Here is a 20,934-nt window from a genome sequence, read left to right as displayed (position 1 = left end):
TGAAGGAGATCCAACTGAGGCAGCACAAGGGAACTCTCGAAAGAAGAACAAGGCTAGAGGAAGATCTGAGACAAAGAAATCTGACTTTTACCAGAGCTGACCAGAGGAAAGCACAAACACAGTCCCCCACTACCACAAATAATGCAGTCGAGTTTCCCACATTTGGGGAAATCACAGGGGTCAGCATACCCAGAATGCAATGAATGAACCTCACCCTGGGAGAACAATCTTCATGACCATGGTATCGCCTATGCAAAATAAGTATGATTTGGGATAGGGCTGGGGAGGGCCGCTGCTCAGGCACATCTCTGTCAAGTAAAGGAGATTCAACTGAGGCAGCACAAGGGAACTCTCATCTGGGGACAACAACTGCAGGGAGAACACATATTTTCAGATGAACATGGGAGGGCAGAAGGCTGCCTAATACTGAAGCACCCCCAAACAACAAACCAAATGCAACAACTAGTACAAGCATTCCTGGGGGAAGTTCTGCAGAAGACGGATTTGCATACGGTGATGTCATCCAAGCAGTGGGCCAAAGTTGGCTGGATCCCTCATCTGCATATGAAAAGAGAAAAGGGGTATGCAGGGCATGGCGGCCTTTTGCGGCGCTTGGATGACCCTTAGTTCGCATTAAACACCCCCACCCTCCTTCGGTGTGGGGCTCATGTTGACAATGCCCCAGCCCCTGAAGCATTCAAGCTGATTTCTTACAGCAGCTTGGCACTGTAACAGCTCCAGAGCTGCTCTGTAAGGCAAGTAAAAGGGTGTGTAGTTTGCATTGTGCATTGGAAGGCACAAAGTAAGCAGACAGGAGGAGAAGTCAGGATAGTGCACAAGGGTATAAAAGGGAGGGGCTCAAGAAAAAAGAAGTGGAAACAGACAGCAAACTAGGCTGGAGAGAGACCTGAGACAAAGAGATCTGAATTATACGAGAGCCGACCAGGGGAAACACAAATTATGCAGTCAAGTTTCCCACATTTGGGGAAATCGCAGGGGCAGCACACCCAGAGTGCAATGGGTGAGCCTTGCCCTGGAAGAAGCACCTTCATGATCATAGTATCTCACCTGGCAGGTAAGTAGGAGTTGGGCTTGAGCTGGGGAGGGTCGCTGCTCGGGCACCCCCCTGTCAAGTGAAGGAGATCCAACTGAGGCAGCACAAGGGAACTCTCGAAAGAAGAACAAGGCTAGAGGAAGATCTGAAACAAAGAAATCTGACTTTTACCAGAGCTGACCAGAGGAAAACACAAACACAGTCCCCCACTACCACAAATAATGCAGTCGAGTTACCCACATTTGGGGAAATCACAGGGGTCAGCATACCCAGAATGCAATGAATGAACCTCACCCTGGGAGAATAATCTTCATGACCATGGTATCTCATATGCAAAATAAGTATGATTTGGGATAGGGCTGGGGAGGGCCGCTGCTCAGGCACATCTCTGTCAAGTAAAGGAGATTCAACTGAGGCAGCACAAGGGAACTCTCATCTGGGGACAACAACTGCAGGGAGAACACATATTTTCAGATGAACATGGGAGGGCAGAAGGCTGCCTAATACTGAAGCACCCCCAAACAACAAACCAAATGCAACAACTAGTGCAAGCATTCCTGGGGGAAGGCCTGCCGCAGATGGATTTGCATATGGTCATGTCATCCAAGCAGTGGGTCAAAGTTGGCTTCAACCCTCGTCTGCATATGAAAAGAGAAAAGGGGCGTGCAGGGCATGGCGGCCTTTTGCGGTGCTTGGATGACACTTAGTTTGCATGAAACACCCCCACCCTCCTTCGGTGTGGGTCTCATGTTGGCCATGCCCCAGCCCCTGAAGCATTCAAGCTGATTTCTTGCAGCAGCTTGGCACTGTAACAGCTCCAGAGCTGCTCTGTAAGGCAAGTAAAAGGGTGTGGGCCCTGCAGCACTACCTGTAGTTTGCATTGTGCATTGGAAGGCACAAAGTAAGCAGACAGGAGGAGAAGTCAGGATAGTGCACAAGGGTATAAAAGGGAGGGGCTCAAGAAAAAAGAAGTGGAAACAGACAGCAAACTAGGCTGTAGAGAGACCTGAGACAAAGAGATCTGAATTATACGAGAGCCGACCAGGGGAAACACAAATTCTGCAGTCAAGTTTCCCACATTTGGGGAAATCGCAGGGGCAGCACACCCAGAGTGCAATGGGTGAGCCTTGCCCTGGGAGAAGCACCTTCATGATCATAGTATCTCACCTGGCAGGTAAGTAGGAGTTGGGCTAGAGCTGGGGAGGGTCGCTGCTCGGGCACCCCCCTGTCAAGTGAAGGAGATCCAACTGAGGCAGCACAAGGGAACTCTCGAAAGAAGAACAAGGCTAGAGGAAGATCTGAGACAAAGAAATCTGACTTTTACCAGAGCTGACCAGAGGAAAACACAAACACAGTCCCCCACTACAACAAATAATGCAGTCGAGTTTCCCACATTTGGGGAAATCACAGGGGTCAGCATACCCAGAATGCAATGAATGAACCTCACCCTGGGAGAACAATCTTCATGACCATGGTATCTCCTATGCAAAATAAGTATGATTTGGGATAGGGCTGGGGAGGGCCGCTGCTCAGGCACATCTCTGTCAAGTAAAGGAGATTCAACTGAGGCAGCACAAGGGAACTCTCATCTGGGGACAACAACTGCAGGGAGAACACATATTTTCAGATGAACATGGGAGGGCAGAAGGCTGCCTAATACTGAAGCACCCCCAAACAACAAACCAAATGCAACAACTAGTGCAAGCATTCCTGGGGGAAGGCCTGCAGCAGATGGATTTGCATATGGTGATGTCATCCAAGCAGTGGGTCAAAGTTGGCTTCAACCCTCGTCTGCATATGAAAAGAGAAAAGGGGCGTGCAGGGCATGGCGGCCTTTTGCGGCGCTTGGATGACCCCTAGTTCGCATTAAACACCTCCACCCTCCTTCGGTGTGGGGCTCATGTTGGCTATGCCACAGCCCCTGAAGCATACAAGCTGATTTCTTGCAGCAGCTGGGCACTGTAACAGCTCCAGAGCTGCTCTGTACGGCAAGTAAAAGGGTGTGGGCCCTGCAGCACTACCTGTAGTTTGGAAGGCACAAAGTAAGCAGACGGGAGAAGTCAGGATAGTGCGCAAGCGCATAGAAGGGAGCAGCTCAAGAAAAGAGAAGTGGAAACAGACAGCAAACTAGGCTGGAGAGAGACCTGAGACAAAGAGATCTGAATTATACGAGAGCCGACCAGGGGAAACACAAATTATGCAGTCAAGTTTCCCACATTTGGGGAAATCGCAGGAGCAGCACACCCAGAGTGCAATGGGTGAGCCTTGCCCTGGGAGAAGCACCTTCATGATCATAGTATCTCACCTGGCAGGTAAGTAGGATTTGGGCTAGAGCTGGGGAGGGTCGCTGCTCGGGTACCCCCCTGTCAAGTGAAGGAGATCCAACTGAGGCAGCACAAGGGAACTCTCGAAAGAAGAACAAGGCTAGAGGAAGATCTGAGACAAAGAAATCTGACTTTTACCAGAGCTGACCAGAGGAAAGCACAAACACAGTCCCCCACTACCACAAATAATGCAGTCGAGTTTCCCACATTTGGGGAAATCACAGGGGTCAGCATACCCAGAATGCAATGAATGAACCTCACCCTGGGAAAACAATCTTCATGACCATGGTATCGCCTATGCAAAATAAGTATGATTTGGGATAGGGCTGGGGAGGGCCGCTGCTCAGGCACATCTCTGTCAAGTAAAGGAGATTCAACTGAGGCAGCACAAGGGAACTCTCATCTGGGGACAACAACTGCAGGGAGAACACATATTTTCAGATGAACATGGGAGGGCAGAAGGCTGCCTAATACTGAAGCACCCCCAAACAACAAACCAAATGCAACAACTAGTGCAAGCATTCCTGGGGGAAGGCCTGCAGCAGATGGATTTGCATATGGTGATGTCATCCAAGCAGTGGGTCAAAGTTGGCTTCAACCCTCGTCTGCATGTGAAAAGAGAAAAGGGGCGTGCAGGGCATGGCGGCCTTTTGCGGCGCTTGGATGACCCCTAGTTCGCATTAAACACCTCCACCCTCCTTCGGTGTGGGGCTCATGTTGGCTATGCCTCAGCCCCTGAAGCATTCAAGCTGATTTCTTGCAGTAGCTGGGCTCTGTAACAGCTCCAGAGCTGCTCTGTACGGCAAGTAAAAGGGTGTGGGCCCTGCAGCACTACCTGTAGTTTGCATTGTGCATTGGAAGGCACAAAGTAAGCAGACGGGAGAAGTAAGGATAGTGCGCAAGGGCATAGAAGGGAGCGGCTCAAGAAAAGAGAAGTGGAAACAGACAGCAAACTAGGCTGGAGAGAGACCTGAGACAAAGAGATCTGAATTACATGAGAGCCGACCAGGGAACACTCAAATTATGCAGTCAAGTTTCCCACATTTGGGGAAATCGCAGGGGCAGCACACCCAGAGTGCAATGGGTGAGCCTTGCCCTGGGAGAAGCACCTTCATGATCATAGTATCTCACCTGGCAGGTAAGTAGGAGTTGGGCTAGAGCTGGGGAGGGTCGCTGCTCGGGCACCCCCCTGTCAAGTGAAGGAGATCCAACTGAGGCAGCACAAGGGAACTCTCGAAAGAAGAACAAGGCTAGAGGAAGATCTGAGACAAAGAAATCTGACTTTTACCAGAGCTGACCAGAGGAAAACACAAACACAGTCCCCCACTACAACAAATAATGCAGTCGAGTTTCCCACATTTGGGGAAATCACAGGGGTCAGCATACCCAGAATGCAATGAATGAACCTCACCCTGGGAGAACAATCTTCATGACCATGGTATCTCCTATGCAAAATAAGTATGATTTGGGATAGGGCTGGGGAGGGCCGCTGCTCAGGCACATCTCTGTCAAGTAAAGGAGATTCAACTGAGGCAGCACAAGGGAACTCTCATCTGGGGACAACAACTGCAGGGAGAACACATATTTTCAGATGAACATGGGAGGGCAGAAGGCTGCCTAATACTGAAGCACCCCCAAACAACAAACCAAATGCAACAACTAGTGCAAGCATTCCTGGGGGAAGGCCTGCAGCAGATGGATTTGCATATGGTGATGTCATCCAAGCAGTGGGTCAAAGTTGGCTTCAACCCTCGTCTGCATATGAAAAGAGAAAAGGGGCGTGCAGGGCATGGCGGCCTTTTGCGGCGCTTGGATGACCCCTAGTTCGCATTAAACACCTCCACCCTCCTTCGGTGTGGGGCTCATGTTGGCTATGCCACAGCCCCTGAAGCATACAAGCTGATTTCTTGCAGCAGCTGGGCACTGTAACAGCTCCAGAGCTGCTCTGTACGGCAAGTAAAAGGGTGTGGGCCCTGCAGCACTACCTGTAGTTTGGAAGGCACAAAGTAAGCAGACGGGAGAAGTCAGGATAGTGCGCAAGGGCATAGAAGGGAGCAGCTCAAGAAAAGAGAAGTGGAAACAGACAGCAAACTAGGCTGGAGAGAGACCTGAGACAAAGAGATCTGAATTATACGAGAGCCGACCAGGGGAAACACAAATTATGCAGTCAAGTTTCCCACATTTGGGGAAATCGCAGGAGCAGCACACCCAGAGTGCAATGGGTGAGCCTTGCCCTGGGAGAAGCACCTTCATGATCATAGTATCTCACCTGGCAGGTAAGTAGGATTTGGGCTAGAGCTGGGGAGGGTCGCTGCTCGGGTACCCCCCTGTCAAGTGAAGGAGATCCAACTGAGGCAGCACAAGGGAACTCTCGAAAGAAGAACAAGGCTAGAGGAAGATCTGAGACAAAGAAATCTGACTTTTACCAGAGCTGACCAGAGGAAAGCACAAACACAGTCCCCCACTACCACAAATAATGCAGTCGAGTTTCCCACATTTGGGGAAATCACAGGGGTCAGCATACCCAGAATGCAATGAATGAACCTCACCCTGGGAAAACAATCTTCATGACCATGGTATCGCCTATGCAAAATAAGTATGATTTGGGATAGGGCTGGGGAGGGCCGCTGCTCAGGCACATCTCTGTCAAGTAAAGGAGATTCAACTGAGGCAGCACAAGGGAACTCTCATCTGGGGACAACAACTGCAGGGAGAACACATATTTTCAGATGAACATGGGAGGGCAGAAGGCTGCCTAATACTGAAGCACCCCCAAACAACAAACCAAATGCAACAACTAGTGCAAGCATTCCTAGGGGAAGGCCTGCAGCAGATGGATTTGCATATGGTGATGTCATCCAAGCAGTGGGTCAAAGTTGGCTTCAACCCTCGTCTGCATGTGAAAAGAGAAAAGGGGCGTGCAGGGCATGGCGGCCTTTTGCGGCGGTTGGATGACCCCTAGTTCGCATTAAACACCTCCACCCTCCTTCGGTGTGGGGCTCATGTTGGCTATGCCTCAGCCCCTGAAGCATTCAAGCTGATTTCTTGCAGTAGCTGGGCTCTGTAACAGCTCCAGAGCTGCTCTGTACGGCAAGTAAAAGGGTGTGGGCCCTGCAGCACTACCTGTAGTTTGCATTGTGCATTGGAAGGCACAAAGTAAGCAGACGGGAGAAGTAAGGATAGTGCGCAAGGGCATAGAAGGGAGCGGCTCAAGAAAAGAGAAGTGGAAACAGACAGCAAACTAGGCTGGAGAGAGACCTGAGACAAAGAGATCTGAATTACATGAGAGCCGACCAGGGAACACTCAAATTATGCAGTCAAGTTTCCCACATTTGGGGAAATCGCAGGGGCAGCACACCCAGAGTGCAATGGGTGAGCCTTGCCCTGGGAGAAGCACCTTCATGATCATAGTATCTCACCTGGCAGGTAAGTAGGAGTTGGGCTAGAGCTGGGGAGGGTCGCTGCTCGGGCACCCCCCTGTCAAGTGAAGGAGATCCAACTGAGGCAGCACAAGGGAACTCTCGAAAGAAGAACAAGGCTAGAGGAAGATCTGAGACAAAGAAATCTGACTTTTACCAGAGCTGACCAGAGGAAAACACAAACACAGTCCCCCACTACAACAAATAATGCAGTCGAGTTTCCCACATTTGGGGAAATCACAGGGGTCAGCATACCCAGAATGCAATGAATGAACCTCACCCTGGGAGAACAATCTTCATGACCATGGTATCTCCTATGCAAAATAAGTATGATTTGGGATAGGGCTGGGGAGGGCCGCTGCTCAGGCACATCTCTGTCAAGTAAAGGAGATTCAACTGAGGCAGCACAAGGGAACTCTCATCTGGGGACAACAACTGCAGGGAGAACACATATTTTCAGATGAACATGGGAGGGCAGAAGGCTGCCTAATACTGAAGCACCCCCAAACAACAAACCAAATGCAACAACTAGTGCAAGCATTCCTGGGGGAAGGCCTGCAGCAGATGGATTTGCATATGGTGATGTCATCCAAGCAGTGGGTCAAAGTTGGCTTCAACCCTCGTCTGCATATGAAAAGAGAAAAGGGGCGTGCAGGGCATGGCGGCCTTTTGCGGCGCTTGGATGACCCCTAGTTCGCATTAAACACCTCCACCCTCCTTCGGTGTGGGGCTCATGTTGGCTATGCCACAGCCCCTGAAGCATACAAGCTGATTTCTTGCAGCAGCTGGGCACTGTAACAGCTCCAGAGCTGCTCTGTACGGCAAGTAAAAGGGTGTGGGCCCTGCAGCACTACCTGTAGTTTGGAAGGCACAAAGTAAGCAGACGGGAGAAGTCAGGATAGTGCGCAAGGGCATAGAAGGGAGCAGCTCAAGAAAAGAGAAGTGGAAACAGACAGCAAACTAGGCTGGAGAGAGACCTGAGACAAAGAGATCTGAATTATACGAGAGCCGACCAGGGGAAACACAAATTATGCAGTCAAGTTTCCCACATTTGGGGAAATCGCAGGAGCAGCACACCCAGAGTGCAATGGGTGAGCCTTGCCCTGGGAGAAGCACCTTCATGATCATAGTATCTCACCTGGCAGGTAAGTAGGATTTGGGCTAGAGCTGGGGAGGGTCGCTGCTCGGGTACCCCCCTGTCAAGTGAAGGAGATCCAACTGAGGCAGCACAAGGGAACTCTCGAAAGAAGAACAAGGCTAGAGGAAGATCTGAGACAAAGAAATCTGACTTTTACCAGAGCTGACCAGAGGAAAGCACAAACACAGTCCCCCACTACCACAAATAATGCAGTCGAGTTTCCCACATTTGGGGAAATCACAGGGGTCAGCATACCCAGAATGCAATGAATGAACCTCACCCTGGGAAAACAATCTTCATGACCATGGTATCGCCTATGCAAAATAAGTATGATTTGGGATAGGGCTGGGGAGGGCCGCTGCTCAGGCACATCTCTGTCAAGTAAAGGAGATTCAACTGAGGCAGCACAAGGGAACTCTCATCTGGGGACAACAACTGCAGGGAGAACACATATTTTCAGATGAACATGGGAGGGCAGAAGGCTGCCTAAAACTGAAGCACCCCCAAACAACAAACCAAATGCAACAACTAGTGCAAGCATTCCTGGGGGAAGGCCTGCAGCAGATGGATTTGCATATGGTGATGTCATCCAAGCAGTGGGTCAAAGTTGGCTTCAACCCTCGTCTGCATGTGAAAAGAGAAAAGGGGCGTGCAGGGCATGGCGGCCTTTTGCGGCGCTTGGATGACCCCTAGTTCGCATTAAACACCTCCACCCTCCTTCGGTGTGGGGCTCATGTTGGCTATGCCTCAGCCCCTGAAGCATTCAAGCTGATTTCTTGCAGTAGCTGGGCTCTGTAACAGCTCCAGAGCTGCTCTGTACGGCAAGTAAAAGGGTGTGGGCCCTGCAGCACTACCTGTAGTTTGCATTGTGCATTGGAAGGCACAAAGTAAGCAGACGGGAGAAGTAAGGATAGTGCGCAAGGGCATAGAAGGGAGCGGCTCAAGAAAAGAGAAGTGGAAACAGACAGCAAACTAGGCTGGAGAGAGACCTGAGACAAAGAGATCTGAATTACATGAGAGCCGACCAGGGAACACTCAAATTATGCAGTCAAGTTTCCCACATTTGGGGAAATCGCAGGGGCAGCACACCCAGAGTGCAATGGGTGAGCCTTGCCCTGGGAGAAGCACCTTCATGATCATAGTATCTCACCTGGCAGGTAAGTAGGAGTTGGGCTAGAGCTGGGGAGGGTCGCTGCTCGGGCACCCCCCTGTCAAGTGAAGGAGATCCAACTGAGGCAGCACAAGGGAACTCTCGAAAGAAGAACAAGGCTAGAGGAAGATCTGAGACAAAGAAATCTGACTTTTACCAGAGCTGACCAGAGGAAAACACAAACACAGTCCCCCACTACAACAAATAATGCAGTCGAGTTTCCCACATTTGGGGAAATCACAGGGGTCAGCATACCCAGAATGCAATGAATGAACCTCACCCTGGGAGAACAATCTTCATGACCATGGTATCTCCTATGCAAAATAAGTATGATTTGGGATAGGGCTGGGGAGGGCCGCTGCTCAGGCACATCTCTGTCAAGTAAAGGAGATTCAACTGAGGCAGCACAAGGGAACTCTCATCTGGGGACAACAACTGCAGGGAGAACACATATTTTCAGATGAACATGGGAGGGCAGAAGGCTGCCTAATACTGAAGCACCCCCAAACAACAAACCAAATGCAACAACTAGTGCAAGCATTCCTGGGGGAAGGCCTGCAGCAGATGGATTTGCATATGGTGATGTCATCCAAGCAGTGGGTCAAAGTTGGCTTCAACCCTCGTCTGCATATGAAAAGAGAAAAGGGGCGTGCAGGGCATGGCGGCCTTTTGCGGCGCTTGGATGACCCCTAGTTCGCATTAAACACCTCCACCCTCCTTCGGTGTGGGGCTCATGTTGGCTATGCCACAGCCCCTGAAGCATACAAGCTGATTTCTTGCAGCAGCTGGGCACTGTAACAGCTCCAGAGCTGCTCTGTACGGCAAGTAAAAGGGTGTGGGCCCTGCAGCACTACCTGTAGTTTGGAAGGCACAAAGTAAGCAGACGGGAGAAGTCAGGATAGTGCGCAAGGGCATAGAAGGGAGCAGCTCAAGAAAAGAGAAGTGGAAACAGACAGCAAACTAGGCTGGAGAGAGACCTGAGACAAAGAGATCTGAATTATACGAGAGCCGACCAGGGGAAACACAAATTATGCAGTCAAGTTTCCCACATTTGGGGAAATCGCAGGAGCAGCACACCCAGAGTGCAATGGGTGAGCCTTGCCCTGGGAGAAGCACCTTCATGATCATAGTATCTCACCTGGCAGGTAAGTAGGATTTGGGCTAGAGCTGGGGAGGGTCGCTGCTCGGGTACCCCCCTGTCAAGTGAAGGAGATCCAACTGAGGCAGCACAAGGGAACTCTCGAAAGAAGAACAAGGCTAGAGGAAGATCTGAGACAAAGAAATCTGACTTTTACCAGAGCTGACCAGAGGAAAGCACAAACACAGTCCCCCACTACCACAAATAATGCAGTCGAGTTTCCCACATTTGGGGAAATCACAGGGGTCAGCATACCCAGAATGCAATGAATGAACCTCACCCTGGGAAAACAATCTTCATGACCATGGTATCGCCTATGCAAAATAAGTATGATTTGGGATAGGGCTGGGGAGGGCCGCTGCTCAGGCACATCTCTGTCAAGTAAAGGAGATTCAACTGAGGCAGCACAAGGGAACTCTCATCTGGGGACAACAACTGCAGGGAGAACACATATTTTCAGATGAACATGGGAGGGCAGAAGGCTGCCTAAAACTGAAGCACCCCCAAACAACAAACCAAATGCAACAACTAGTGCAAGCATTCCTGGGGGAAGGCCTGCAGCAGATGGATTTGCATATGGTGATGTCATCCAAGCAGTGGGTCAAAGTTGGCTTCAACCCTCGTCTGCATGTGAAAAGAGAAAAGGGGCGTGCAGGGCATGGCGGCCTTTTGCGGCGCTTGGATGACCCCTAGTTCGCATTAAACACCTCCACCCTCCTTCGGTGTGGGGCTCATGTTGGCTATGCCTCAGCCCCTGAAGCATTCAAGCTGATTTCTTGCAGTAGCTGGGCTCTGTAACAGCTCCAGAGCTGCTCTGTACGGCAAGTAAAAGGGTGTGGGCCCTGCAGCACTACCTGTAGTTTGCATTGTGCATTGGAAGGCACAAAGTAAGCAGACGGGAGAAGTAAGGATAGTGCGCAAGGGCATAGAAGGGAGCGGCTCAAGAAAAGAGAAGTGGAAACAGACAGCAAACTAGGCTGGAGAGAGACCTGAGACAAAGAGATCTGAATTACATGAGAGCCGACCAGGGAACACTCAAATTATGCAGTCAAGTTTCCCACATTTGGGGAAATCGCAGGGGCAGCACACCCAGAGTGCAATGGGTGAGCCTTGCCCTGGGAGAAGCAACTTCATGATCATAGTATCTCACCTGGCTGGTAAGTAGGAGTTGGGCTAGAGCTTGGGAGGGTCGCTGCTCGGGCACCCCCCTGTCAAGTGAAGGAGATCCAACTGAGGCAGCACAAGGGAACTCTCGAAAGAAGAACAAGGCTAGAGGAAGATCTGAGACAAAGAAATATGACTTTTACCAGAGCTGACCAGAGGAAAGCACAAACACAGTCCCCCACTACCACAAATAATGCAGTCGAGTTTCCCACATTTGGGGAAATCACAGGGGTCAGCATACCCAGAATGCAATGAATGAACCTAACCCTGGGAGAACAATCTTCATGACCATGGTATCTCCTATGCAAAATAAGTATGATTTGGGATAGGGCTGGGGAGGGCCGTTGCTCAGGCACATCTCTGTCAAGTAAGTTGCATTTGATTTGTTGTTTGGGGGTGCTTCAGTATTAGGCAGCCTTCTGCCCTACCATGTTCATCTGAAAATATGTGTTCTCCCTGCAGTTGTTGTCCCCAGATGAGAGTTCCCTTGTGCTGCCTCAGTTGAATCTCCTTTTGGAGAAGACCTCAATAAGATTGTAGCTGATCTGGCTACTGCTAAAACAGCTTGCCTACCTAGTATGACTCCTACCACGCAGAAGGCTAAAAGTACTTTTCTTGGCCCTTTCATCTTCCAGGTAAAGCGTACCCAAGGTCAGGCATACCCAAAGCAAGCTCATGTTTCCAGACCTGCCAAGCCCAGACTGAAGCAATCCTGGGCTGCCCATCAGCCTGCTTCCAAAACGGACAAGCCTGCCGCATGACGGTGCAGGCCTCCCTCTGGGGGATCCCAGGGTGGGGGGCCCGACTTCTAGGTTTGGCAAAGAAAGGTATAATTCTAAGCTAGAGAATTCTGTTTGGAGCTCACCTTGCACTTTGTGAAGAAATAATCAGCATTGTGGCTGAGCAGATACATGTAGTGTGTGGCTGCAAACTGCATGGATCTGCTGCGTTGTAATGCTGATTCTTTTTTTTTTGCAAAGTACCAATAGCTTCATATAATGTTCACAATTTTTATGCAGGATCAAATAGCTCAATAGGTAGGGTGTTTGATTAGAATTCAACAGGTTATAGGTTTGAATCCTGGGTATGGTAGTTTGAGATGTGTTATTTAATAAAGTATGTTGTTCTGACTGCTGGCATCCTATCACCTGGGATATCATACTAAATAAATGGAGGTGATCAAATTTTTTTTTTTAACTAGGGACAATTTCCAGATACTTCTCTTTATAACTGAGATTGCCCCCTGGAACTTCACATCAGTTGACAACTATGCATGAGTGGGCAGTGCTTGCCCTGGATCTGCCCACCCATTTATGTGCCGTCATAAAATAAAGCATGACTGACAGTTATCCTGGGCGTACACTACACAATTATCTGTCAGGCTATCTATCCAGTCTGGATGGATGGAATGAAAATCTGGTAATGTATTGGAGCAAATGTCAATTAGCCATTTGCTCCCAAACACTAGAAAAGTGGTCAAAAATGGTCATTACACAAATTGGTTAAACCCAAAATTTAACCAATTTGTTTAGGGGACCATTTTTGTCCATTTTTTAGTGTTTGAGAGTAAATCGTTGATGGTCATTTGCTCACATAGATAACCGGATTTCTATTCCAACCAGCCAGTGTTGGAGAGATGGTCTGCCAGATTACATAATGCATACCAGAGCCATAACTAGACTTTTTGGATCCCTGTGACAGAGAATTATATGCCCCCCCCCCTCCCTCCCTCCCTCCCCATTTTTTCAATATGGACAAAAGGTGCATGCCTTGTGGGGAAGGGGCATAACAAGATTGGTCTCAGAGAAAGCACATGAGATATGAAGATATATCTAGTATACTTGACACTCAATGGTTTGTGGTATTGCCGGGGTGCCCTCCTTAAATGCATATACAGTCACACATGGCATGTTTGTGTAAATGGCATATCAGCAGTCAGCACTAACTGGTGACATGCCATTTGTACAAGTAAGCCATGTGTGACTAATATATACAAACATACACCTCAAACTATCATACCCAGGATTCAAACCTATAACCTGTTGAATTCTAATCAAACACCCTGCCCATTGAGCTACTTGATCCTGCATTTATTCTAACCTCCAAAAACAGATTCAGTTGCATTTTCCAGCGTGTATTGTTTGCGCCTTTGCAAATGTCTTACATCGACAAACTTATTTAGTACTATTTTGCAAATAGGGTTACATTGTCGCAACATTGTGTTCCCTAATTGCTTGAATTTTTAAATGCAAAAATTGATAAAGACACCTGATAATTGCTCTGTGGAGTCTTATTTTGTGTCTACTTCTTATCTACATTTAATTCCCTACCTCTAATCAAGGCATTTTTAAATGCTGGGCGCTGCCAGGACGTGAGGCCTACCTAGTCTTTAGATCTGAATTTGAATGTACTTGTGAACTAACTTAATTTCCTACTTCTAAATTCATTCCTAAATTCACTACTTACATTAATCCTGTAGTTGGGCATTTTGAGCCTTCAATTGTGGGCATTGTTTTGTGTCCAGACCAGCAGCTGGTGGTGTGCATTTGCTGGAAAGGCATCGAAGACCTCCGATATGCTGCATCTCCTGATGTGTGTCTGCCTCAAGTGGCTGTCAGCAAATGCATGCTAGACACCCCATTCCAAGCTGATTGTGACATCACGGAACATGCATCATAGAACAGGCATGCTAGAACATGGGTCTTCAACCTGCGACCCTCCAGCTGCTGTGGAACTACATATCCCAGCATGCCCTGCCTCAGTTTTAGCATACCTTAATAGCAAAACTGTGGCAGGGCATGCTGGGATGTGTAGTTTCACAGCAGCTGGAGGGCCACAGGATGAAGACCCATGTGCTAGAACCAAACCGCAGGTACATTGAATGCTAGCAAGCTGAATGTTTAAATCCTTTTTGTTCCGCAGCATTCCAATGCGGAAGATTCCATGGAACCAGAGATTATTCCATTGAGAAGGACATGCTGCCTGGATGACTGCACTGTGCAAATTAAATCACGGAGCTAGTTGGCTTGTGGGTGGCTCTGGTGACTGGGTGGTTGGGTGGGCGGTATGTCGGAGGTGGAGCACATGCAAATGAATGTGTATCATCCAGCTAGTGAGAGAGAAAACTAATGCAGGAGTGTGCCTGTTTGTCAGTGAGTTATGCACCTTGCCAGACGTCAAATCTACATGGAGCAACTGGAGGGGACAAGAGCAGGTTTGGAAAATATAGACAGAAGAGCATATATGCTGGCGCATTCTCCATGATTGTGTCAGCTTATGTTTTGGTGCACTGCACTTTCCTCCACTAAGTTTTAGCCATTTTGTTTAAACGCAAGTGTAGTTGCTTCTCGCTCTTTTGGCTGTGATATTGTATCGTGGTTGAAGAGTCTGCTGGAGGGATTGTTTTCTTCATTGGCGAGAGACTGAAGATATTCCAGGATGGAAGGCTTGGGAACACTATCTGTTTTTCAGTTGTGGAAGAGTTGAAAGACCAGATTGGACTACATTCTATAGTAAAGGGTATTTTTGTATTTATTAATCCTCCCTTTATATGTGTCTGTCTTTCAATAAAGCTTTGGGCTTGTGATTCCGTCACCCTCTTACACTCCACACCCATAGCCTTATTAACTATTGTATTGTTTAAATGTATAGTGCAGTTCATGATTTATAGTGTAGGCTGGCCTGTGCTGTAGTTCTTGAACTGTACTATACCGACAGCATTTGTATTGTGTTTTGGCTGTGCTGCAACACAGTACTTATGTGTGTAATGTTTATGTATGTTTTTTTTGCTTCTTTATGTCAATAAAGACTGCTTTTTCAATCCAATATCTGAAAACAATCAATGTTTATCTTTGATGGCAATAGAAGTGGTATGATATTTGCTGCTTTTGAAAGGCAATATCTGATATGTCCCCTATCTGGGAACCATATATTAAATGGCTTTTCAGAAAAGGGAGATGGGAGAAGAGCTTTCAGTACTTGTAGGACCGATGCACATTTCCTATTCAAGCCTCCAAAAACAGATTCAGTTGCATTTTCCAGCGTGTTTTGGATGCGCCTTTGCAAATGTCTTACATCGACAAACTTATTTAGTACTATTTTGCAAATAGGGTTACATTGTTGCAACATTGTGTTCCCTAATTGCTTGATTTTTTAAATGCAACAATTGATAAAAACACCTGATAACTGCTCTGCGGAGTCTTATTTTGTGTCTACTTCTTATCTACATTTAATTCCGTACCTCTAATCAAGGCATTTTTAAATGCTGGCGGCTGCCAGGACGTGAGGCCTACCTAGACTTTAGATCTGAATTTGAATGTACTTGTGAACTAACTTAATTTCCTACTTCTAAATTCATTCCTAAATTCACTACTTACATGAATCCTGTAGTTGGGCATTTTGGGACTTCGATTGTGGGCATTGTTTTGTGTCCAGACCAGCAGCAGGTGGTGTGCATTTGCTGGAAAGGCATCGAAGACCTCCGATATGCTGCATCTCCTGATGTGTGTCTCCCTCAAGTGGCTGTCAGCAAATGCCTGCTAGACACCCCATTCCAAGCTGATTGTGACATCACGGAACATGCATCATAGAACAGGCATGCTAAAACATGGGTCTTCAACCTGCGACCCTCCAGCTGCTGTGGAACTACACATCCCAGCATGCCCTGCCTCAGTTTTAGCATACCTTAATAGCAAAACTGTGGCTGGGCATGCTGGGATGTGTAGTTTCACAGCAGCTGGAGGGCCACAGGATGAAGACCCATGTGCTAGAGCCAAGCCACAGGTACATTGAATGCTAGCAAGCTGAATATTTAAATCCTTTTTGTTCCGCAGCATTCCAATGCGGAAGATTCCATGGAACCAGAGATCCTTCCATTGAGAAGGACATGCTGCCTGGATGACTACACTGTGCAAATTAAATCACGGAGCCAGTTGGTTTGTGGGTGGCTCTGGTGACTGGGTGGTTGGGTGGGTGGTGTGTCGGAGGTGGAGCACATGCAAATGATTGTGTATCATCCAGCTAGTGAGAGAGAAAACTCATGCAGGAGTGTGCCTGCTTGTCAGTGGGTTATGCACCTTGCCAGACGTTAAATCTACATAGAGCAGCTGGAGGGGACAAGAGCAGGTTTGCAAAATATAGATAGAAGAGCATATATGCTGGCGCATTCTCCATGATTGTGTCAGCTTATGTTTTGGTGCACTGCACTTTCCTCCACTAAGTTTTAGCCATTTTTGTTAAGCTCAAGTGTAGTTGCTTCTCGGCCTTTTGGCTGTGATCTTGTATTGTGGTTGAAGGGTCTGCTGGAGGGAGGGATTGCTTTCTTCATTGGCGAAAGACCAAAGATATTCCAGGATGGAAGGCTTGGGAACACTATCCGTTTTTCAATTGTGGAAGAGTTGAAAGACCGGATTGGACTACATTCTGTAGTAAAGGATGTCTTTCTATTTATTAATCCTCCCCTTATATGTGTCAGTCTTTCAATAAAGCTTCGGGCTTGTGATTCCCTCACCCTCTTACGCTCCACACCCATAGCCTTATTAACTGTTGTATTATTGTACAGTTTAAATGTATAGTGCAGTTCATGATTTATAGTGTAGGCTGGCCTGTGCTGTAGTTCTTGAACTGTACTATACCGTCAGCATTTCTATTGTGTTTTGGCTGTGCCGCAACGCGGTACTTATGTGTGTAATGTTTATGTATGTTTTTTTGCTTCTTTATGTGCATCGGTCCTACAAGTACTGAAAGCTCTTCTCCCATCTCCCTTTTCTGAAAAGCCATTTAATATATGGTTCCCAGATAGGGGACATATCAGATATTGGATTTCAAAAGCATCAAATATCATACCACTTTTATTGCCATCAAAGATAAACATTGATTGTTTTCAGATATTGGCTTGAAAAAGCAGTCTTTATTGGCATAAAAAAAAACATACATAAACATTACACACATAAATACAGTGTTGCAGCACAGCCAAAACACAATACAAATGCTGACTGTATAGTACAGTTCAAGAACTACAGCACAGGCCAGCCTACACTATAAATCATGAACTGCACTATACATTTAAACTATACAATAATACAACAGTTAATAAGGCTATGGGTGTGGAGTGTAAGAGGGTGAGGGATTCACAAAACCGAAGCTTTATTGTAACACAGACACATATAAGGGGAGGGTCAATAAATAGAAAGATATCCTTTACTATAGAATGTAGTCCAATCCGACCTCTGTGCTCTTCCACAACTGAAAAACAGATAGTGTTCCCAAGCCTTCCATCCTGGAATATCTTTGGTCTTTCGCCAATGAAGAAAACAATCCCTCCCTCCAGCAGACCCTTCAACCACGATACAAGATCACAGCCAAAAGGCCGAGAAGCAACTACACTTGAGCTTAACAAAAATGGCTAAAACTTAGTGGAGGAAAGTGCAGTGCACCAAAACATAAGCTGACACAATCATGGAGAATGCGCCAGCATATATGCTCTTCTATCTATATTTTGCAAACCTGCTCTTGTCCCCTCCAGCTGCTCTATGTAGATTTAACGTCTGGCAAGGTGCATAACCCACTGACAAGCAGGCACACTCCTGCATGAGTTTTCTCTCTCACTAGCTGGATGATACACAATCATTTGCATGTGCTCCACATCCGACACACCACCCACCCAACCACCCAGCTCTAGCTGGCTTGGCTCTAGCACATGGGTCTTCATCCTGTGGCCCTCCAGCTGCTGTGAAACTACACATCCCAGCATGCCCTGCCACAGTTTTGCTATTAAGGTATGCTAAAACTGAGGCAGGGCATGCTGGGATGTGTAGTTCCACAGCAGCTGGAGGGTCGCAGGTTGAAGACCCATGTTTTAGCATGCCTGTTCTATGATGCATGTCTAGCAGGCATTTGCTGACAGCCACTTGAGGGAGACACACATCAGGAGATGCAGCATATCGGAGGTCTTCGATGCCTTTCCAGCAAATGCACACCACCTGCTGCTGGTCTGGACACAAAACAATGCCCACAATCGAAGTCCCAAAATGCCCAACTACAGGATTCATGTAAGTAGTGAATTTAGGAATGAATTTAGAAGTAGGAAATTAAGTTAGTTCACAAGTACATTCAAATTCAGATCTAAAGACTAAACACAAAACACAAAATAAGACTCCACAGAGCAATTATCAGGTGTCTTTATCAATTGTTGCATTTAAAAAATCAAGCAATTAGGGAACACAATGTTGCGACAATCTAACCCTATTTGCAAAATAGTACTAAATAAGTTTGTCGATGTAAGACATTTGCAAAGGCGCAAACAAAACACGCTGGAAGATGCAACTGAATCTGTTTTTGGAGGTTAGAATAGATGCAGGATCAAGTAGCTCAATGGGTAGGGTGTTTGATTAGAATTCAACAGGTTATAGGTTTGAATCCTGGGTATGATAGTTTGAGGTGTTATTTAATAAAGCATGTTTATATATTAGTCACACATGGCTTACTTGTACAAATGGCATGTCACCAGTTAGTGCTGACTGCTGATATGCCATTTGCACAAACATGCCATGTGTGACTGTATATGCATTTAAGGAGTGCACCCCGGCAATACCACAAACCATTGAGTGCCAAGTATACTAGATATATCTTCATATCTCATGTGCTTTCTCTGAGACCAATCTTGTTATGCCCCTTCCCCAGAAGGCATGCACCTTTTGTCCATATTGCAAAAATGGGGAGGGGGGGGGCATATAATTATCTGTCACAGAGCACCAAAAAGTCTAGTTATGGCTCTGGTATGCATTATGTAATCTGGCAGACCATCTCTCCTTTACTTGACAGAGATGTGCCTGAGCAGCGGCCCTCCCCAGCCCTATCCCAAATCATACTTATTTTGCATAGGAGATACCATGGTCATGAAGATTGTTCTCCCAGGGTGAGGTTCATTCATTGCATTCTGGGTATGCTGACCCCTGTGATTTCCCCAAATGTGGGAAACTCGACTGCATTATTTGTGGTAGTGGAGGACTGTGTTTGTGCTTTCCTCTGGTCAGCTCTGGTAAAAGTCAGATTTCTTTGTCTCAGATCTTCCTCTAGCCTTGTTCTTCTTTCGAGAATTCCCTTGTGCTGCCTCAGTTGGATCTCCTTCACTTGACAGGGGGGTACCCGAGCAGCGACCCTCCCCAGCTCTAGCCCAACTCCTACTTACCTGCCAGGTGAGATACTATGATCATGAAGGTGCTTCTCCCAGGGCAAGGCTCACCCATTGCACTCTGGGTGTGCTGCTCCTGCGATTTCCCCAAATGTGGGAAACTTGACTGCATAATTTGTGTTTCCCCTGGTCGGCTCTCGTATAATTCAGATCTCTTTGTCTCAGGTCTCTCTCCAGCCTAGTTTGCTGTCTGTTTCCACTTCTCTTTTCTTGAGCCGCTCCCTTCTATGCCCTTGCGCACTATCCTTACTTCTCCCGTCTGCTTACTTTGTGCCTTCCAAAGCACAATGCAAACTACAGGTAGTGCTGCAGGGCCCACACCCTTTTACTTGCCGTACAGAGCAGCTCTAGAGCTGTTACAGTGCCCAGCTGCTGCAAGAAATCAGCTTGTATGCTTCAGGGGCTGGGGCATAGCCAACATGAGCCCCACACCGAAGGAGGGTGGAGGTGTTTAATGCGAACTAGGGGTCATCCAAGCGCCGCAAAAGGCCGCCATGCCCTGCACGCCCCTTTTCTCTTTTCATATGCAGACGAGGGTTGAAGCCAACTTTGACCCACTGCTTGGATGACATCACCATATGCAAATCCATCTGCTGCAGGCCTTCCCCCAGGAATGCTTGCACTAGTTGTTGCATTTGGTTTGTTGTTTGGGGGTGCTTCAGTATTAGGCAGCCTTCTGCCGTCCCATGTTCATCTGAAAATATGTGTTCTCCCTGCAGTTGTTGTCCCCAGATGAGAGTTCCCTTGTGCTGCCTCAGTTGAATCTCCTTTACTTGACAGAGATGTGCCTGAGCAGCGGCCCTCCCCAGCCCTATCCCAAATCATACTTATTTTGCATAGGAGATACCATGGTCATGAAGATTGTTCTCCCAGGGTGAGGTTCATTCATTGCATTCTGGGTATGCTGACCCCTGTGATTTCCCCAAATGTGGGAAACTCGACTGCATTATTTGTTGTAGTGGGGGACTGTGTTTGTGTTTTCCTCTGGTCAGCTCTGGTAAAAGTCAGATTTCTTTGTCTCAGATCTTCCTCTAGCCTTGTTCTTCTTTCGAGAGTTCCCTTGTGCTGCCTCAGTTGGATCTCCTTCACTTGACAGGGGGGTGCCCGAGCAGCGACCCTCCCAAGCTCTAGCCCAACTCCTACTTACCTGCCAGGTGAGATACTATGATCATGAAGGTGCTTCTCCCAGGGCAAGGCTCACCCATTGCACTCTGGGTGTGCTGCCCCCTGCGATTTCCCCAAATGTGGGAAACTTGACTGCAGAATTTGTGTTTCCCCTGGTCGGCTCTCGTGTAATTCAGATCTCTTTGTCTCAGGTCTCTCTCCAGCCTAGTTTGCTGTCTGTTTCCACTTCTT

At 47.7% G+C, this 20,934-nt stretch overlaps 25 non-coding genes across 25 annotated transcripts; 4 read left to right on the top strand and 21 right to left on the bottom strand.

Annotated features, from left to right (window-relative positions):
• Window positions 1-101: 101 nt before the first annotated feature.
• LOC134989167 (U1 spliceosomal RNA) lies at window positions 102-265 on the bottom strand. Its single transcript, XR_010194478.1, has one exon. It is a non-coding gene; the product is annotated as a U1 spliceosomal RNA (small nuclear RNA).
• A 655-nt stretch (window positions 266-920) lies between these two features.
• On the bottom strand, window positions 921-1,083 carry LOC134989131 (U1 spliceosomal RNA). The gene has a single exon (XR_010194447.1). It is a non-coding gene; the product is annotated as a U1 spliceosomal RNA (small nuclear RNA).
• Window positions 1,084-1,235: 152 nt separating this feature from the next.
• Window positions 1,236-1,399, bottom strand: LOC134989196 (U1 spliceosomal RNA). Its single transcript, XR_010194506.1, has one exon. It is a non-coding gene; the product is annotated as a U1 spliceosomal RNA (small nuclear RNA).
• Window positions 1,400-2,073: 674 nt separating this feature from the next.
• Window positions 2,074-2,236, bottom strand: LOC134989138 (U1 spliceosomal RNA). The gene has a single exon (XR_010194454.1). It is a non-coding gene; the product is annotated as a U1 spliceosomal RNA (small nuclear RNA).
• Window positions 2,237-2,388: 152 nt separating this feature from the next.
• LOC134989180 (U1 spliceosomal RNA) lies at window positions 2,389-2,552 on the bottom strand. Its single transcript, XR_010194491.1, has one exon. It is a non-coding gene; the product is annotated as a U1 spliceosomal RNA (small nuclear RNA).
• A 659-nt stretch (window positions 2,553-3,211) lies between these two features.
• Window positions 3,212-3,374, bottom strand: LOC134989211 (U1 spliceosomal RNA). The gene has a single exon (XR_010194520.1). It is a non-coding gene; the product is annotated as a U1 spliceosomal RNA (small nuclear RNA).
• Window positions 3,375-3,526: 152 nt separating this feature from the next.
• On the bottom strand, window positions 3,527-3,690 carry LOC134989174 (U1 spliceosomal RNA). Its single transcript, XR_010194486.1, has one exon. It is a non-coding gene; the product is annotated as a U1 spliceosomal RNA (small nuclear RNA).
• Window positions 3,691-4,361: 671 nt separating this feature from the next.
• Window positions 4,362-4,524, bottom strand: LOC134989136 (U1 spliceosomal RNA). Its single transcript, XR_010194452.1, has one exon. It is a non-coding gene; the product is annotated as a U1 spliceosomal RNA (small nuclear RNA).
• Window positions 4,525-4,676: 152 nt separating this feature from the next.
• On the bottom strand, window positions 4,677-4,840 carry LOC134989179 (U1 spliceosomal RNA). Its single transcript, XR_010194490.1, has one exon. It is a non-coding gene; the product is annotated as a U1 spliceosomal RNA (small nuclear RNA).
• A 659-nt stretch (window positions 4,841-5,499) lies between these two features.
• On the bottom strand, window positions 5,500-5,662 carry LOC134989210 (U1 spliceosomal RNA). The gene has a single exon (XR_010194519.1). It is a non-coding gene; the product is annotated as a U1 spliceosomal RNA (small nuclear RNA).
• A 152-nt stretch (window positions 5,663-5,814) lies between these two features.
• LOC134989173 (U1 spliceosomal RNA) lies at window positions 5,815-5,978 on the bottom strand. The gene has a single exon (XR_010194485.1). It is a non-coding gene; the product is annotated as a U1 spliceosomal RNA (small nuclear RNA).
• Window positions 5,979-6,649: 671 nt separating this feature from the next.
• LOC134989135 (U1 spliceosomal RNA) lies at window positions 6,650-6,812 on the bottom strand. The gene has a single exon (XR_010194451.1). It is a non-coding gene; the product is annotated as a U1 spliceosomal RNA (small nuclear RNA).
• A 152-nt stretch (window positions 6,813-6,964) lies between these two features.
• Window positions 6,965-7,128, bottom strand: LOC134989178 (U1 spliceosomal RNA). Its single transcript, XR_010194489.1, has one exon. It is a non-coding gene; the product is annotated as a U1 spliceosomal RNA (small nuclear RNA).
• Window positions 7,129-7,787: 659 nt separating this feature from the next.
• On the bottom strand, window positions 7,788-7,950 carry LOC134989209 (U1 spliceosomal RNA). Its single transcript, XR_010194518.1, has one exon. It is a non-coding gene; the product is annotated as a U1 spliceosomal RNA (small nuclear RNA).
• A 152-nt stretch (window positions 7,951-8,102) lies between these two features.
• LOC134989172 (U1 spliceosomal RNA) lies at window positions 8,103-8,266 on the bottom strand. Its single transcript, XR_010194484.1, has one exon. It is a non-coding gene; the product is annotated as a U1 spliceosomal RNA (small nuclear RNA).
• A 671-nt stretch (window positions 8,267-8,937) lies between these two features.
• On the bottom strand, window positions 8,938-9,100 carry LOC134989134 (U1 spliceosomal RNA). The gene has a single exon (XR_010194450.1). It is a non-coding gene; the product is annotated as a U1 spliceosomal RNA (small nuclear RNA).
• A 152-nt stretch (window positions 9,101-9,252) lies between these two features.
• LOC134989177 (U1 spliceosomal RNA) lies at window positions 9,253-9,416 on the bottom strand. Its single transcript, XR_010194488.1, has one exon. It is a non-coding gene; the product is annotated as a U1 spliceosomal RNA (small nuclear RNA).
• A 659-nt stretch (window positions 9,417-10,075) lies between these two features.
• On the bottom strand, window positions 10,076-10,238 carry LOC134989207 (U1 spliceosomal RNA). Its single transcript, XR_010194517.1, has one exon. It is a non-coding gene; the product is annotated as a U1 spliceosomal RNA (small nuclear RNA).
• A 152-nt stretch (window positions 10,239-10,390) lies between these two features.
• LOC134989170 (U1 spliceosomal RNA) lies at window positions 10,391-10,554 on the bottom strand. The gene has a single exon (XR_010194481.1). It is a non-coding gene; the product is annotated as a U1 spliceosomal RNA (small nuclear RNA).
• Window positions 10,555-11,225: 671 nt separating this feature from the next.
• LOC134989154 (U1 spliceosomal RNA) lies at window positions 11,226-11,388 on the bottom strand. Its single transcript, XR_010194467.1, has one exon. It is a non-coding gene; the product is annotated as a U1 spliceosomal RNA (small nuclear RNA).
• A 152-nt stretch (window positions 11,389-11,540) lies between these two features.
• On the bottom strand, window positions 11,541-11,704 carry LOC134989165 (U1 spliceosomal RNA). The gene has a single exon (XR_010194476.1). It is a non-coding gene; the product is annotated as a U1 spliceosomal RNA (small nuclear RNA).
• Window positions 11,705-19,251: 7,547 nt separating this feature from the next.
• LOC134989125 (U1 spliceosomal RNA) lies at window positions 19,252-19,415 on the top strand. The gene has a single exon (XR_010194443.1). It is a non-coding gene; the product is annotated as a U1 spliceosomal RNA (small nuclear RNA).
• A 152-nt stretch (window positions 19,416-19,567) lies between these two features.
• Window positions 19,568-19,730, top strand: LOC134989205 (U1 spliceosomal RNA). The gene has a single exon (XR_010194515.1). It is a non-coding gene; the product is annotated as a U1 spliceosomal RNA (small nuclear RNA).
• A 671-nt stretch (window positions 19,731-20,401) lies between these two features.
• On the top strand, window positions 20,402-20,565 carry LOC134989175 (U1 spliceosomal RNA). Its single transcript, XR_010194487.1, has one exon. It is a non-coding gene; the product is annotated as a U1 spliceosomal RNA (small nuclear RNA).
• Window positions 20,566-20,717: 152 nt separating this feature from the next.
• Window positions 20,718-20,881, top strand: LOC134989197 (U1 spliceosomal RNA). The gene has a single exon (XR_010194507.1). It is a non-coding gene; the product is annotated as a U1 spliceosomal RNA (small nuclear RNA).
• Window positions 20,882-20,934: the final 53 nt, after the last annotated feature.

This window comes from Pseudophryne corroboree, unplaced genomic scaffold (assembly GCF_028390025.1).
Source record: "Pseudophryne corroboree isolate aPseCor3 unplaced genomic scaffold, aPseCor3.hap2 scaffold_1103, whole genome shotgun sequence".
In the NCBI taxonomy this organism is placed as follows: Eukaryota; Metazoa; Chordata; class Amphibia; order Anura; family Myobatrachidae; genus Pseudophryne; species Pseudophryne corroboree.
This window is presented reverse-complemented; position numbering and strand designations above follow the sequence as displayed.